This window comes from Protopterus annectens, chromosome 1.part1, assembly GCF_019279795.1.
Source record: "Protopterus annectens isolate FY-2018-M chromosome 1.part1, PAN1.0, whole genome shotgun sequence".
NCBI lineage: Eukaryota > Metazoa > Chordata > Ceratodontiformes > Protopteridae > Protopterus > Protopterus annectens.
Window position 1 is genome coordinate 1,454,030,926 of NC_056726.1, and position 14,344 is coordinate 1,454,045,269.

Below are 14,344 nucleotides of genomic sequence, written 5' to 3' on the forward strand. Positions count from 1 at the left end.
GCAGTATGTGACTGCATTCAGCTGTGGTGTCTACAGCCAGGCAGCATATGAGATATATTTGAGACCCTTTCTGATTCTTGCTGAGGTACCTTTGAGGTCTTTCTAACTGCTGCAGGTGCCAGGTAATGTACATCCCAAATGAGGCATTGTATTACAATATGGTCTGATAGGGGAACAGTATAGGGGCACAATGACCTTTGTTGACGTATATGTGAATACTTTCATGATACAGTGTCCAATATAGACAGTCTTCCTAGACAAATTGGCGATGTGACTGTCACATAACAGGTGACTGTCCACTTGTGTCAATAGGTCCCTGATTACTCCTTCCACACATAATGGTTTACCACCTATGTGGTAATTTGTGTGTACCTTGTTTTGAATTTGGTGGTACATTCATACTGTCCACTGTCTTCAGGACAGTGGGGTGGGGTTCCTGTGTGTGAAAGTGTGGTCTGTAGCATGCTACAGACTGTACAGCAGTCTTGCCTACAGTTAGTTGTACATGGGTGGACTGCAATGACATAAGCATTGTCAGTTAGCTGGACGTATGGGTGTCTGTGCTGAATATGGATACTCACCCTCCTTTTATGTTTTGTTACAGGTTTTGTGGCCATAACACATGATATGTGGTATTACCTGGTAGTGCTGGTGTGCTGTCACGAGGCTTGCAGCAGGTTTCTATCACTGGACAGACATCAATGTTTTCCATACTGGGGAGGGCCTCAGGAGCATGCATATTGAGGTTTACACATCTGGCATTGATCAGCATTACCCTTCTGTTTCTTTCCAGTTTTGTTTTCTATGGTGGTGGGTTGGTCTTTTCAGCCTTGCCTACGAAAGGATCACTGTAGGTTGCAAAAGCCTTAGGCAATATCCAGACGCTCATGGGTAACAGGTGCAAGCCATCCCTGGAACAGCAGCATGTCTCACTATGGAGTTACCTATTACAACTGTATCAGGCATGTTGTTTCTCCTTCTGTCCTGTGACTGTTTGGCACACCAGCTTTGTGTACTATGTGTTACATGTGCTATGTCTGGAGGTTGTTTTATTGAATGTCTGCTTTGGAGGCTTGTGTTGGTGTTGTGTGTTTCTAATTAGGGCCTCTGGGAATGTTTTTGTGTTTATGTGTTTGGTTTACAGTCGTTGTAGGTCTATGTGGGACTGGGTTTGTGGTGTATGTGGTTACCTTGTCCTCCTGACTAGTTTTGACAGTACTGATTTGGGGTGCTCAGGCTCGGTTTGGCTACCTGGTTGCGTCTATCACATACATTTGTATTTATTGGGGTGAGTTGTTGTTGTGTGTGTACTTGGGACAGGTGTCACATTGCCACTGGATTCACAGATTCTACTTGTTTTGCCTGGCCTTAGTGGATTGTATGTGTGGACACATTTTATTGCCATACTAGTGATCACTGATTACTTCACTTTTTATGTTTGATCTATCATGTGGTAGCTTCCTCATTCTCTTCAATGGTTTAGTAATTGCTGGAGTCCAGCATGCCAGATGCCTGGGTGTATGGCATTGTGTCTTGTTGTTTGTGATTGCAGACTCCAAGCACTCTTGGCTGTGTTCATGGTATGCCTGCATAACATGTTCTGCAGTGTGTTCCATATTCTGGACCTGCACAGGGCTTTTCATGGATTCCACATTGGTTTGTAGGGGTGCAAGCTATGCTTTATACATGTGTTTCACTGTGGTAATCTGGCCAGGGACTGGGGTCGGGATGTGTAACTACAGTGTGATTACTCTATGGTCTGGTCTTACCAGTGAGGGATACACTTCTCATCTTGACATCCAGTACACATATTTCTAATTATCACATCCGGTATGCTTACCCCTCTTGTGGAAGTGTTACATTTTGCATGTCCATTTTGTTTGATGGATTCTGGGAAATTGTCTACACTTGTGTCAGTGCTAGTATAATGCAAAGAGTATAGTGACAAACATCTCAAAAGCTGACTTCACACTTCTTCGGACTGAGGTGGTATCCGTTAAGTGCACTGGGCCAGTGGAAACCACAGCACACAATGGTGACTCCTTCACAGACGCTTTCTACGAACATCTCCGAGAACGCATGGACCATGCAATCACAAATAAAAACAAGACCCTCTCCACCAAGGGAAAGTGGCCTGTCTGGTGGACCCCAGCCATAAACAAACTGTATAACAGATGAAGGACACTAATGCAAGACAGAGCTACATCTCCTAAAGGGAAGGCAGCTGTGATCAGCACTAGTAAAAAGCTACATTCTCTCATAAAGACATCCAAGGTCAACTTGGAGACATAAATCACCAAAGACAATGAAGATAACCAAACTGCCTTCTTCAGTTATGTCAGAAACCTGGGTGGGAACCCTCAGATATGCTCAGAGTTGGTACACAACAACATATATTTCAGTGACCTGACAGATATTGGCAACATTCTGGCAGACAGGTTCAGTGCAATTTTCCCCCTCCCTCACCCCCAAAAGAAGATAGTTATCACAGCTGAATGTAACCTCACTGTCATCTCAGATGTCCATGTGAGAGCCGCACTCAGCAAAGACAAGTACACAGCATCAATGGGACCTGATGGTATCCCCAGTTGCATGCTATGTGAACTCCAAAAGGAGCTAAACCTGTATATACAAATGCTATTTAACCTTAGCCTTGCTACAGGATATGTACCTGAACACTGGCGTACAGCAACAGTGGTCCCACTCCACAAAGGAGATGCCTCCATAGACCCTGGCAACTACCACCACACAAGCTTAACCAGCCTTGTCTGCAAAGCTATGGGAAGAGTCATTATGGAGCTCTTAAACAGAGACATTGGTGACCTACAGACCCTTGATCCCACCCAGTTCAGCTTTGTACAGGGCAGATCCTGCCTTTTGCACCTAGTTGACTATTTTGAAACTTACAGTAGGGCCATTGATGAGGGCTACGTGGTCCACACAGCCTACCTGCGCTTGGCTAAGGCCTTTGACACAATACCCCACTCAGGCATCATAGACAAGCTCAACAGCTGAAATATAACACCATATGTCGCAGGATAGGTTGCAAAATGGCTAAGAAACAGAACCCATAAAGTTGACATTGCTGGTGCCTTGTCAGATTCAAAGCCAGTCACAAGTGGTGTCCCACAAGGATCTGTCCTGGGACCCCTCTTATTTGGCATTTACTTTTCAGATGTGAAAGCAAACATAGGAGGGTTGTGGCTAACAAAGTTTGCAGATGACTGCAACCTAGGCACCATAATGAATACATCAGCCGGCACACACATCCTACAGAATGCCGTCACAAAGACAGATAGCTGGTGCCGGAATCATGGCCTGAAACTGAATGCAACTGATGTGTAGTCATCCCCTTTGGGAGGAACAAAGTACCCACAAATCAATACATAGACAGCAACCCACTGAGCACAGAAAACAAATCAGACACCTGGGGACACATGTAGATAGTGACGTCTCGTTTCTAACCCATGTTGCCAAAGTGGTTAGAAAGACTTTCTATCTTGCCCACCTTATCATGAAGGGTTTTCCATCCAGATCAAAGGAGGTCATTGTACCACTATACTTCTCCCTTATCAGGCCCATGATTGAATACAAAGCCCCATTTGGTATGTACCTCACCCAGCACTTGCAACAGCTGGAGAGACCCCAAAAGTACCTTACCAAGAAGATCAGGGGTCTACAACACATGTCATATGCTTCCAGACTAAAGGAAATCCAGCTTTATTCAGTAGCATACCGCATACTTACAGGTGACCTATGCCTGACATACAAGACCATGTCCAATCAGGATTTGGTGGACATGCTCCACTGCAAGCAATCCAAATCCACCAGAACCATGAGAGCTAAAGATTTGAACCTCAGCACATACATGTATAGGACATGCTGGAGGGACAGAGTCATAACTCAGAGGCTTCTCACACTCTAGCAGAGTATCCCAGTTCATGTTAGACAGAGTCCCTCAATGACTCTCTTCAAGAGAAATCTGGACAACTGGATGTGAGATTGTAGGTTTACCCCAGGGGTCCTCCCTGTGTCACTACTAGACAGAGGCACAGTCAAGTTATTCGATTACGTAAGGGGGTCATAATGTGTCACTACTAAGTCAGAGGCACAATATTCAGAATCTATTCTGTACACTTATTACCACTATAAGGGGTGGCAATAGCCACATCACTATGGCTAGGCTTATAAATGCGCTAGGGCAGATAGGCTAGTAGTAAACTATGAAACTATGAAACTATGTTGTATGTGTAGGTATTGTCAGTCAAGCAATATAATGTGGTTTGGGGGGCTTGATATCTTCCTGTATTCCAACATTTTTTGTCTATTCCTTCTAGCATGTCGTGGGATCAGTTGCTAGTGTCCTCTCCTGCTCAGCTGGTGAACCTGGGAATATTGAGGCAATGTTACAATTGCCTCATGTACACAGACAACCCTCTCCTTCTCCCACAAAACACAAATACATGCGAGAGATGCAACTATATAGCCAAACTGGAGGCTGAGCTCTCTCAACATAGGACTGGCAAGACCAGAGAGGAGGAGAAGGTAACCACACACACCACAAACCCAGTCTCACATAGCACTATCACAACTTCAAATCATACACATAAACACACAAAGACATACTCGGAGGCTCTGATCAGAAATCTACCAAAACAGCAGAGGCCACCAAAGCAGACACCCAAACAACTGCCTCCACAGGGCACAGCACATGCAACACATAGACCACAGAGTCAGTGTGCCAAACAGTCACAGCTCTTAAGGCCAAACGCAATGCCAGACACACTCGTCATAGGTGACTCCATAGTCAGACACACTGACGTCCCGCTCACCAGATTGAGTAAGGAGAAGGTCACAGTAAGCTGCCTATCGGGCGCTGGAATCCACCACATAATGCAAGCACTCAGGTCACTCAACTGCAAGTACAAGTATGACTCAGTCATTGCCCATGCTGGTGTGAATGACCTGAGACGTACCTCCCTGGACTACATGAAAAGAGACATAGAGGAGCTCTCTGATTATGTAGCCCAGGCAGGTATGACCCTGGCCTTGAGCAGTATCCTACCTCCACCAAGAATGATGCCACAATACAGAGACAAGATGATCAGCTGTAATAATTGGCTTAAACTATGGTATCATTCAAAGGGGATCCAATGTCTGTCTGCCTGGGATGACATGCTGGACAAGCCACGCTGATTTGCAAGGGACGGCTTGCACCTGTCACCCCTGGGCTTCCGGATTTTGGCTAAGGCTCTCGCCACCCCCATTGTGCCTTTTTTAGGCAAGGCTCAAATTCTAAACCTACCACCCTAGAACACAAAAAAGGAAAAAACTAAGGGTAATGCTGCTCAGTGCCAGAAGTCTCACCCTCAAGATGCATGCACTCAAAGCCCTTCTCAGTATGGAGAACATCGATGTCTGTGCTGTGACTGAAACCTGGTTCAAGGCTCCTGACAGCACCCCGGCACTATCAGGTGTTACCTCATATCATGCGTTCCGGCCCCAAAATCCAGACAACACCAAGAAAGGAGGGTGGGTGTCCATATTCATCAAGGACACCCTCACCTCAAGGTTGGTGGCAACGCACGATGCATCGGAGACCATCCAGGTGCAATTAACCATAGGCAAGACTGCTCTGCAGTTTGTAGCATGTTACAGGCCACCCTCTCAAACTCAGGAACCTCACACAGCTTTCCTGAAAACACTGGAGGGGATAAATGTATCTCCAAACACCATCATACTGGGTGATTTCAACTATCCAACTATAGACTGGGATCACTACTCAAGCCCCAACACTCTAGTCCAAAGGTTCCTAGAGTTCAAAAACTCAAATGCCATGGAGCAGCTAGCCACCATCCCCACAAGAGGAGACAACATACTAGATCATATCATCACGAACATGGGGTCACAATGTTCAACACCAGAAGTATACCCATCATTGGTGAGATCAGATCATAAACTAATCTCACTGGAAGTCCACATCCCGCCCCCACCCCAGATAAAAAAGACCACAGTGAAGAACTTCTCAAAAACCGACTTCACACTTCTAAAGACTGGTGTGGTCTCTTTCAAGGCCCCCAAGCCAGCAGAAACCATTACCCAAACCGCTGAATCACTTACAAATGCCTTCTACCAGCACCTCCAGGACTGCATGGATCAGGCAATCCCAAACAAAACAAAGACTCTTTGTACCAAAGGCAAGCGTCCAGTCTGGTGGACCCCAGCCATAAACAAGCTCTACAACAAAAGGAAGGAGCTACTACAAGATAGAGCAAAATCCGTAGAAGGGAAGACACCCCTGCTCATTATAAGTAAAAAACTGAGATCTCTCATAAAATCATCCAAGGCAAAGTTTGAGAGAAAAATCGCTAAGGACTCAAAAGACAATCATAAGGCCTTTTTTAGCTATGTTAGAAACCTGGGAGGAAACTCCCAGATATGCTCAGAATTAGTTCAAAATGATGTAGAAATCACTGAACCTACAGACATTGCCAACATACTGGCTGACAGGTTCAGTGCAGATCCCCCCCCCCAAAAGGAGAGATATCTATACCAGAGGATTGTAGCCCCCCAAACATCTCAAATGCTCAGGTGAGAACTGCTCTATCCAAGGCGAAAAACACAGCATCCATGGGACCAGATGGTGTCCCCGGTTGTGTGCTCCACGAACTCAATGAGGAATTAAACCCGCAGTTAGGGCAGCTGTTTAATCTTAGCCTCACCTCAGGATACGTACCCAAGGAGTGGCGTACGGCAATGGTGGTCCCACTCCACAAAGGAGGTGCCTCCACCGACCCTGGAAACTACTGTCCCATCAGCTTGACAAGCCTGGTCTGCAAAGCTATGGAGAGGATCATAATGGAACTCATAAATAAAGACATAGGGGACTTGCAGACTTTGGATCCAACTCAGTTTGGCTTTGTCAAGGGAAGATCATGCCTTTTAAACTTGGTTGACTTTTTTGAAACAGTCACCAAGGCCATTGATGAGGGCAAGGCAGTCCACACAGCCTACCTTGACCTGGCAAAGGCTTTTGACACAATACCCCACTCGGGTATCATTGAAAAACTTACCAGCTTAAATGTAAACCCATACGTCACAAGATGGGTTGCAAACTGGCTAAGTGACAGAACCCACAGGGTCAGAGTTGCTGGCGCCATGTCAGACTCCAAGCCTGTCACAAGTGGTGTCCCACAAGGCTCAGTCCTGGGCCCACTTTTGTTCGGCATCTACTTTTCAGAAGTACAAGCAAACACAGGAGGATTATGGCTGACAAAGTTTGCAGATGACTGCAAACTGGGAACCATAGTTGAAAACAAACAAAAATTGGCCAGCAAAAGCAGACACGGATGCTAAAGTAGATAATAAATCCTTTATTCCCAAAAGTACTCAACATATGTTTGTCCTACACTGAAGAAGGCAATTCCTGCCGAAACCGGTCTGAGTACTTTTGGGAATAAAGGATTTATTATCTACTTTAGCATCCGTGTCTGCTTTTGCTGGCCAATTTTTGTTTGTGCTGATATTGGTGTGGCCGTGCACTCCCCCGTGCATAGGACTTTGTTTGGAACCATAGTTGAAAACCCATCTGACACAGACATCCTTCAGAAGGGTCTCATAGAAACGGATAACTGGTGCCAGAGCCATGGCCTAAAGTTAAACGCTAAAAAATGCATAGTCATACCCTTCGGGAAAAACAAGGTTACCCCTAGTTACCATATAGGTGGCAATCCTCTAAGCACAGAAGAGGTTATCAGGGATCTGGGCACCCAGGTTGACAGTAACCTTTCATTTGACACTTACGTTGCCAAAGTAGTTAGGAAGACCTTCTACATTGCCCACCTGATCATGCAGGGATTCACATCTAGATCAAGGGAGGTCATTGTTCCCCTGTACTCACCACCATCATCAGACCAATGATTGAGTACAATGCCCCATTCAGAATGTATCTGACCCGACACCTGCAGCAATTGGAAAGGCCCCAAAAATTCCTCACCAGAAGGATAAAGTGTCTCAAAAATATGTCTTATGCTGCCCGACTGAAGGAACTCCAGCTCTATTCAGTCGCTTACCGTCTGCTCAGAAGTGACCTGTGCCTGACATACAAGGCCATGTCCTACCCGGAATTAATGAACATGCTTCACCTCAAAACCTCTAAATCCATCAGAACTACAAGGGCAAGAAACTTGAACCTCAACACGGCTATTAATAGGACGTGCTGGAGGGACAGATTCATCACCCAGAGACTCCCTATGCTGTGGAACAACATCCCGGTACATGTGAGGCAGAGCACCTCGCTGGCTTTGTTCAAGAGAAATCTTGACCAATGGATGGGAGATCGCAGGTATACCCCAGGGATAACCTCAGTGTCACTGCTTGACAGAGCCACAGCAAAATAATGGGCATATTATCCTTCAAACTAAAGGGGTGGCGGAAGCCATAAAACTCTGGGCTAGGCTTATAAATGCCCTAGGGCAGATAGCCTAGTATGAATCTATTTACCTATGAACATAGGCCTGGTGAGGTTCCAGCTGTTAGGACAGTGGTCTGCAGCAAGCTATATAGTAGTAGGCAGTTTTAGCCATTGGTATTTGACCATGGCTAATCCATGTTGCTTCTTGTTGTGGTACCAACATGGGGGTGTGGTTATCCATGACATTTATTGCTAGTCACCCTAGTTTTGTAGCTTGTTCCATGTTTTTGCACATGTACATCACTGTATGAGGTGTGACCTGGTAGTGTTAGGGTGCTGATGTGGGCTATGACCCAGTTTTCTATTACAGCACTGATATCTACATTCTCTATACTGTGTGCGTTTACACTGCATGCATCTTGCTGTTTATACTTCTGGCATTGGGTAGCATTACATCAAGGTTCCTATCCCTTGTGGTACCTATGAAGGTGGGTTTGTGTTTTTGTGGTTTATGATTGGTGAGGGTGGATGTTAGTCAGGGTCCTCAGGTGTGCATATGGTACATGGTGTTACATTACTTAACACATGGCATTCATGCCTCAGGTGGTGCTGCAGGGCTGCCTCTGTTGGATGCACATACTACACTCCCTGTACATGTTTGGAAGCAGGTTGTGTCATGTTAGGCATCCCTGTTACTATATGAGTGAGTCGGAGGGGGTATCAGTCCCAGTGTTCCTACTGAGCCAGTGTATGTGCTATGCGTTGCCTCTTTGCCAAGGCCAGGGCATACTGGGCACGCCTCCTTCTTCCTACTGGGGCAAGGTCAGGTTGTTCCTCCTCCGAGTCACCGTCTGCCTGTGGTGGCCTTGGCAATGGTGGGGGTATGTTTGGCCCAGCCCTATGCTGCTCCTGCTGCAGCTGTTTCCGCAGGATCATATTATGTAGCATAGCACATATCATGATCATTTGGGTACATGTAGTTGGTGTGTACTGCAAGGCTCCACCAGATGTGTCCAGACACCGGAACCGTGACTTGAGCAGCCCAAACACACGCTCTATGACATTACGTGTTTGTGCGTGTGCCTCATTATGGCGTTCCTGTTCAGGTGTGTGTGCATTTCTGATGGTTGTCATCAGCCATGGCTCAAGTGCATAACCTGCATCCCCCACTAGGTGTCCGTGTGGGAAGTCCCCACTGGCAAATGATTGGTACAGCTGCATCAGATGCCAGATGTGGGAATCGTGGTAGCTCCCAGGGCAGCCAGCACACACATTCATTATTAAGCCCTGGGCATCACACATGACCTGGCAGTTGATGGAGGGGAATCCCTTGTGGTTAATATAGGCTCTACCCCGCTCACCGGCTGGTGCTTTGATGCGTATGTGCGTGCAGTCTATTGCACCCAGTACCTCAGGGTATCCCACTATTTGCTGGAAGAGACGCATATTGCTGGCCAATACCTCACGGGCATTGGGGAAATATACATGATCACCGACATGTGCTGACATGGCATCCAGGAACTGGTGCAGTACCCTGGAGGCTGATGCCTGTGATATCCCCATCATATCACCAGTTGGTCTCTCAAAGGTACCTGTTGCTAGTATTCTTAGGCCAACACATACCTTGGTTTCCACTGGGATGGGTTCCCCTCTGTTGGTTCTGTGTGTGAGACGTGGCCTGCACAGCTCAACAATTTGCTGCAGAAGGTCTCTGTCCACTCTGTAGCTCTACTATCTCCAGCTCATGTAACCCATGGTAGGTGACCCTGGGCCTGTATACTCTCCTCCTTCTCCTCACTCTGGGTTGTCTGTCAGCATCTGCATTGTCACCACCCTCAGCAATTCGCCTATGCCTGATTATAACAGCTATGGCAGCCCCTAGCATTTCTGCTCTGAGTTCAGCTTTTTTCAGTTTTCAATTCTGATAGCTTACTCCTTTCTTGCAGTATCTCTTGTGAGAAACAGCCTGCAGTGCTGTTTGCAGTGTTTTAAGTGCTGGGTTGGGCTTCTAGTCTGCCTGTGTAATTGCCTGCTTCCAATTGTTTCCACTAATTAACTCCAGCAGTATCCTCTGGCACCTTCGCTGTAATCGGGTTGTTTCCTTTTTCCTCTCTGTTTCCTCAAGGGGAGCAATGTGCACACCAGCAAAAGCACGCTGACAGTGACTTAAACGTGCGCACACATCCTTACACGGTTTGAACTAGGCTGATTCATGGTAAAACGCACGCACACAGCCTTATACATCAGGCAACAGGCTTCCTGCTCTTTACATTGCCTTACACACGTGCACGCCCGCACAAACCGTTGTAAACTGTTTGCAACACGCTCCCACATGTTGAACCTGCCTTACACGCGCACATGCACGTATATCAAGAAAGTTTGAGTGTAGGCATAGTGTGCACCCTCTATTTCTTGACTTTCCTAGTGTTCTGTTGGGGCACACCTCTCTCCCTGATGTCTGTCTGTCATCTGTCACGTTACACTGCCCTCCAATGTGATACATTTATTTCTATCATTCCCCCCATGATGTCACCTACCTCTTACTCTATTCCTCCCCCTTCTATAACTCTTACACTACTCAGAAAGTGCTCATTACCTATGTGGCAGTGTGATTCAGTATTGTAACCCTCATTTACATAGGATTGCCTAGTAATGCTTAGTTACATGTCTTACACGGAGCTTCCCCCCCTTGACAACCACTACACGGAGGCCATATTGTTTTTGGTCTGCTAGTCTCTGCATTGTCATTCCATGTAATACATAAATCCCACAATTGTGGGCTTATAAGCTTCGGTTTTCACTTTTGAGCAGCGCACCCCATTTGCGCGGGTGTGCGCTGCAGTTAAACATCAAAATCCCACGAAAAAAAAAAGTTAGTTTAAATAATTTTGCAACACTTTTTAATGCCAATGGCCACATATTTGGCCATTGGCATGCTAGATGAAACATATGCACCCTTTATTTGGAGCTGACATAGCTCCGTTGTCAATTTTGCAGAAATGTACTCAGTTGTCAGCTGAGTGCATTTCTGCAGCTAAAACGTCCGTTACACGGATTGCTTTGGGCTTCCTGGATCGCTCCAATACCTCATTTGCATATCTTTCAGCTGCAAATGAGGTATTGAGCATTTCCACGCCCAGTCCGTGTAAGAGACGTTTTAGCTGTCTCTTACATGGAGGTTTGGGCTGTTCCTGGATCAGGAGGCTTACACGGAGGCTTACACTACTCTTAAACTCCGTGTAAGCCTTCGTGAATCCTTTGTCAATTTGTTCTATTTTCTTTTTTATTTATTTATTTTTTTGTGAATGTCTTCACCTGGGCTGTGTCGGCAAATAGTCTCTGGTGATCAGTGTACTTCCTCGGTAAACAAACTAAAATAAATAATATTATGTACATGTAACAGGAGAAGCCGCGGTGGTGCAGCGGTAGCATTGTCGCTTCACAGCAAGAGGTTCTCCCATTCAATTCTCAGCTGGAGCACCTTCTGTGTGGAGTCTGCATGTCCTCCCCGCGGTCGCATGGCATTCGAAAGGCATGTGCGAATGGGTGTGGCTTTGTTGAAGGTTGGGCATCGAGCTGGCACCTCGGCACTGTAAAAATCTACTACCAATCATTGGTGGACCGGAGTTCCGCTGTGGCGACCCCTAACCGGGAAAAGCCGAAAGAACAACATTATGTACATGTAACAGTGAATGATCACAGATGCATACATAAACACAAGACTTAATGGCCACAGTGTATAATGTAGTGATCTTGAGGATATAATTCAGGGATGCAGAGATTGCCCTCCACTGTGTTACAGATGTCCCTCTTACTGACTACCACTCTGTTGAATCCCTATGTCATCACCTTTGTGATTTCCATTCTGAACACTTCCTTCACCTGTGACTTGTCAGACAAATGACAGTCCAAGTTTTTTTGTATCTTCAGCTGTTACAGTGTTTCTGTGGAAAGTATCAGTTAGTCCATCATGACTTCCGTTACACTAAAATATGTTTATCATCACTGTTACACACATGTAATTCATTCCCTACCATGGCAATTCTTGGTAAGTAACATATATCCCTTCGTAGAGATGGATATAAGACTTTTGAATAGTACAAACAATTACTCTTTCTATTTTTACAGTTGCATGACATTTGTTATCGAGCAACAGAACTCCCCATACTAAGGTAATGGAAACTAACACGCCATATTTTATATCATAGGTTCATAGGTTCATAGGTCGGTACTAGGTTATCAACCCTAGGGCCTATACAAGCCTAGCCATAACAATTCCCTGGCTATTTCCTCCCACATTATTTACTTCCCTGGACCCCTGTCTAGCAGGGCAACTGACATGATCCCCAGGGTGAATTTCCTTTCTCCCATCGAATCGTCAAGGTTCCTTTTGAAGAGAGCCAAAGAGGCACTCTGCTTGACATGTATGGGCAATCTATTCCAGAGTCTGGGGAGTCTCTGGGTCAGGAACCTATCCCTCCAGCATGTTTTTGTTTATTGTGATGACAAGGTTTAGATCCCTGGAGCGTGTGGCTCTGAGGGATTGGGATTTCTTTAAGTGTAGCATGTCCAAGAGCTCTGGGTTTGACATGGCCTTGTATGTTAAGCAGAGCTCACCTCTGAGTAGACGATATGTGACAGAGTATAGCTTGAGTTTTTTAAGGCGGTCAGCATAGGACATCTGCTTTAGGCCTGTGATTCTTTTAGTGAGGTATTTCTGCGGCCTTTCTAGTTGTTGCAGATGTCTTGAGAGTTACATACCAAATGGGGCATTGTATTCTATAATGGGTCTAATGAGGGATTAGTACAGTGGGACAATGACCTCCTTTTTTCTGGATGAAAAGCCCTTAGTGATGAAGTGTGCCACATAGAAGGATTTTCTAACAGTTGTGGCGATGTGGTTATAGAAGGTGAGATCACTGTCCACCTGTGTCCCTAAGTCTCTTATCACACTTTTGGTCTTTAGTGTACTGCCACCTATACGGTAATTCACGGGTACATGTTTTTTCCCAAAGGGGATAACTATACATTTCTTGGCATTGAACTTGAGCCCCTGGCTCTGGCACCAAGCATCTCTTTCTGTAAGGCCCTTTTGTAGAGTATCCACATCATTTGGGGATTCAATAATGGCTTCCAGTTTGCAGTCATCTGCGAACTTTGTTAGCCAGAGTCCCTTAGTGTTGGCCTGTACTTCAGAGAAGTAAATGCCAAACAAGAGCGGTCCCAGGACTGAACCCTGAGGTACTCCTCTTGTCACTTGTCTGGAGCTGGATTTGGAGTCGGCTACTTTTACAGTGTGGGTTCTATCAGTAAGCCAGTTAGCAACCCATTGGGTGACATAGGGATTAATGCCCAGCTTAGTAAGTTTATCTATGATTCCAGAGTGGGGGATAGTGTCAAATGCCTTGGCAAGGTCTAGATAGGCTGTGTGGACCACCTTACCCTTGTCCATGGCTCTGGAGACTGATTCAATGAAGTCAATCAGGTTCAGGAGACAAGATCGGCCCTTCATGAACCCAAACTGGGTGGGTTCCAGTGTTTGAAGGTTGCCAGTGTCTTTGTTTATAAGTTCCATGATAATACGCTCCATGGCCTTGTAGATAAGGTTCATCAGACTGATGGGACGGTAGTTTCCGGGATCCAAGATGGATCCCCCTTGTGGAGTGGGATAATTGTAGCTCTGCGCCACTCAGTGGGCACAAAACTGGGCATGTCAAAAACTAATCAGAATTTGCCTTAAGACAAATTCATCTGATGCTCCTTGCACAAATATGCTAAGTCCTGTTGTGAAACACAAACAGTGTTATCAGTATGAGGACACAGTTAGTATTAAAGCAGGCTCGATGGTTTAATGTACTCCCAATCTGATGTTGGAATTATTGATTCAATCTGCTGCAAAGTCAGATCCACAAATTGCTGGTGTCTGCTTTA